The 4,293-nt window shown below is 35.7% G+C and overlaps 1 long non-coding RNA gene across 2 annotated transcripts; it reads left to right on the top strand.

Annotated features, from left to right (window-relative positions):
* Positions 1–206: 206 nt before the first annotated feature.
* Positions 207–3,977, top strand: LOC309493350. Of its 2 annotated transcripts, none has more exons than XR_014203854.1 (4): positions 207–702; positions 1,685–1,767; positions 1,868–2,017; positions 3,263–3,977. It is a non-coding gene; the product is annotated as an uncharacterized lncRNA (long non-coding RNA). The 2 variants fall into 2 exon arrangements; XR_014203855.1 differs by lacking the exon at positions 207–702 and adding an exon at positions 742–933.
* Positions 3,978–4,293: the final 316 nt, after the last annotated feature.

The following is a 4,293-nucleotide window of genomic DNA, read 5'->3' as shown; positions in this document are numbered from 1 at the left end:
GAAGAAATTGATGAAAGAGCAGATAACAGGTCTAAGAAACCCAGCGAGTATTAGAAAGATACAAAAAGAGGAAAGGGGCTCATAAATCATATGAGAAATATAATTCCTGAATTTATTCAGAAAGATAGACAAATGTATGATACAATAAAAGGCAATACGTTGTATTGTAGTGAAGAGGCAGAATAAATACTTCTAGAGTGAAAAAAGCTACACTGTTAGCAATTGATGTAATTTTTACAATAAAATTTACAACAACATATTGTATTCATGTTTTTATTGTAAATACAAATGCATGATGGGAAATTTATGGACAGTCCTGTAATTTTGTTGTAACTACACTGTAGAAGCATTATTTTACAGCCACCGCATAGCATTGTGGGATTGCTGCGATTTGAATTTTGAAATTGCGCGGTACCGCGGTGGCCAACGGCAACAGAATCAAAGCAGCTTTTGGAAGGAACACATCTCAGGTATGAAACGTTAACATGAAATCTATTTTTATAAGTCTATGGATATATTAATACCGGTCATATGAGTGGTGATTGTTTCGTTTGTTTTTATTTCAGTGACATTAGCTTCTGTGACGTTCGCCCCGACTTGACTCGCTCACTCCCGGTAAAACAACACCATGAACTGACCGCGGTGAAGTGGTGTCTTCTTACTCAACCCATACGGAAAAAAGTTACCACATGCAGCTACAAGGTACGAGATATTCACAATTTTTCGCTTGGTATATTTCAGTAACATTAGCTAGAGTAATGTTAGATATAACGTTAGCTCAACTCGCCCCGCTCACTCCCGGGTAACGACGTTATAAACATGAACTGACCGCGGTGAAGCGGCGTCTTCTTTAAGTTACTCAATCCATAAAGAAAATGGTAACGTTACCACATGCAGATACACGGCACTATTTTCAATGGAAAAACAAACATGGTGAGTAGAATCGAGTAGAGCTGAGCTTGTAACGTAGCCTAACGTTAATGGAAAACAACCACCACAATGACGATAGCTCAAATAACGTTAGCCCAGACTGTTAAAATAAGCATTAACGTTAGCCCGATCAGTTAGCTCAGGTTATTATTGCATTGATTACACGTGCTACTGGACAGGCTGTCGTAACATTATTAGGACTTCTGCTTTGCTGTCTTGTAATCGGGGGTCTTGAAGCCGTGGTTTGCACACTAGCATAAATGAAGTTTGTAGATTTTACGGTCACTGAATAAACACAAGCAAATTTTAGTTGAAATATGGGTTTTAATTTAACGACAATTCTGGTATCTTTAATTATGTGAGTCAGCTATAACTGTGAGATAAGCTGAATATAGCATCTGGTATGCTCATATGTTATAACATTACTTTGTGCTTGGCAAACCAGGTTGGAAGAGCAGTCATGCAACTGTCTGTATCTAAAATAAACTGCGCGTGCGCAACTAAATCCAACCAGCATCGTCATAAAATATTTTTTTTCTTCCGGAGCCTGGGTTCTGTTGAAAAGCTTTCAATGCTCTCTTTGTCTTCAGAAAAGGCAGCAAATTATCAGTAGTATTAAAATTAAGTTAACCATTTTGTTTGTCTCAAATTACATGTGGCTGCCTGGCAGACTATATGGACTAAAATAATAATAGATTTTTAATTTGTGTAATTGGTAATACATTTGGTAATGTTTACGTTTTTTATTCCCTAGCCTAGCCCTCTGCCACAGCTGCTGATATCCAGAGAGAGAGAGAGAGAGAGACCTATCCAGCACACCTTGCTAAATTGTGCAAGGTATATTCTTCCCTTATTTTATAGAGTAGTTCACTTTTAAATGAAAATTACCCCATGATTTACTCACCTTTTATTATCATATTGTGTTAATGCATTTCAGAAGAGACACTAATAGCAACAAGTGTTCATAGAAGGAACAGTTGTGATGGGGCCCAAATCAGTCTTTTGAATGGAGTGGCTGAAACCTTCGCTGCTTACTATGTGTTCAACATGCAGTATCCTAAAGACGCCTCAGGGACTTTATACAAAGGTATGTTTAAACTGTTTACACACTAATAAAGAAAATGAGGTAAAACTTTACGGTAAGGGTACATTAATTATCATGAATTCATGTATAAATTCATGCATGAATTACGCATTCATTCATGCATTATCTCATGAATCATCAGGAAATAACACAAGTTCAACATTTTTCATTCATGACTTCATGAGTGAACAACACCTTAATAAAAAAATTAACTAAGATGAGTACATCATCATGAATTATGATTTATTACGCATGATCGTGATGCTTTTCTTTGTTCACAGTTATGCGACCATTAGCACATTGTTCATCAGTGTTTCTAAGGACCAAAGAAAACACTGTGAACAAAGAAAACATCATGATCATGCGTAATAAATCATAATTCATGGTGATTTGCCCATCTTAGTTATTGTTTTAATTAAGGTGTTGTTCACCCATGAAGTCATGAATGAAAACGTTGAACTCGTGTTAGTTCCTGATGATTCATGAGATATGAATGCATAATTCATGCATGAATTTATACATGAATTCATGATAATTCATGTCCCCTTACTGTAAAGTGAATCCATCATTCTCATATGTAACGTCGAATGAATTATTACCTTATTACCAGTATTGTTAGGTTCTATGATATATTCTATGCAATGATGTCAATAGATAGGTTTCCATCCAATTAAAACATAACTTTTAAACGCATTCATAAAAATTTGGCAAAAAAACCCTCTAATTGGAGAGCATTTCAATCAACTCTGTTATGCGAATTATAAATGGTCACGCACCTAGGAGTCGTGAACAGCTGTGGGATCAAAACGTAAGGTTGACAGGGCAACTTGAAACACCTGATATAATTGCAAAAAATGCAAATTTGTCAATCCACATAGAAGTTTTTGTTCACATTAGAATATTTTATGTGAATTTTAACCGTTTCCAGTCAGGATTTCTTTTTCAAATGGTTAAAATGTGCATTAAAAAGTTGGATGGAGACCCACCTATTGCTGTTAAGTGTCTGTTCTATAGTAGAGTTGGTTTTCCCCTGCAGGACATAATTTGTGTAAACAGAAGAGACTGACGGACAACAGTTTAACATTACAACTTTCATTAATTCATTAAATTAAATTGTATGGTTAAAGTTGTTACTGTTAAATAAATACATCAAAGTCATTTTATTTTATGAGCAAGTAGGTTACTTATGTTTTTTACACAGTATTTGTCATTATTTAACAGATATGAAACCTCTCTCTCGGTTTTCAGAGCTTTTTGTGGAATCCACTCCCAGACGGGCAGTAAAGCCGAGAAGAGACCACAAGCTCAACGCACCTGTTTGCACCCTCCTAAGAAAACTGGACTTTGAGTTGGTGGGATAGTAACATGAACAACTTCCCCTTTGCAGTTCAAGTCTGGCTGGACACCTTTGTTCCATATCATCGTCTTCCCCCTGACGATAGGCTGCCTGGACGTCTGGAAGTGAGCTTCTTCATTAAAGGGATACTCCACTTTTTTGGAAATAGGCTCATTTTACAACTCCCCCAGAGTTAAACAGTTGAGTTTTACCGTTTTCGAATCCATTCAGCCGATCTCCGGGTCTTTAGAACAATGTCAGAGTTTTTGGTCCCATTGACTTCCATAGTATATATTTATTTCCTACTATGGAAGTCAATGGGACCAAAAACTGTCTGGTTACTGACATTCTTCTTGGTCCCATTGACTTCCATAGTAGGAAAAAAATATATACTATGGAAGTCAATGGGACCAAAAACTCTGACATTGTTCTAAAGACCCGGAGATCGGCTGAATGGATTCGAAAACGGTAAAACTCAACTGTTTAACTCTGGTGGAGTTGTAAAATGAGCCTATTTCCAAAAAAAGTGGAGTATCCCTTTAAAAGTAAAATTTTGTTTGTGTGTGATAAAGTGGATACTTTTGTAATATGTATTTTTGCACAGTTTGTTAATAAAAAAAAAGAAAATATACCATTGTTGTGTTTTTAATTGGCCAATACGGAAAATGACAGCTTTTTACTTGTAATATTTATACTTGTAATGTTTTACAGTATATTGATTTGTCCTGTGAAATTACAGGAAATTCCTGGCTACTGAGTTGCCGTAAATATAACATTTTGCTGTAATATTTACAGTATTCTATCCTGTGAAATTACAGGAAATTCCTGGCAAATACCCGTAAATTTACATGATTATTGTAATTAATTACAGTAGGGATGTTGTATTAAGTATTACAATAACAGTCCTGTATACTGTTTACAGTAAATTTACGGCAACTATTAG

Source organism: Leuciscus leuciscus, assembly GCF_965113295.1.
Source record: "Leuciscus leuciscus genome assembly, chromosome: 2".
In the NCBI taxonomy this organism is placed as follows: Eukaryota; Metazoa; Chordata; class Actinopteri; order Cypriniformes; family Leuciscidae; genus Leuciscus; species Leuciscus leuciscus.
Note: the sequence above shows the minus strand (reverse complement) of the source record. Positions and strands in the feature narration are given on the sequence as shown.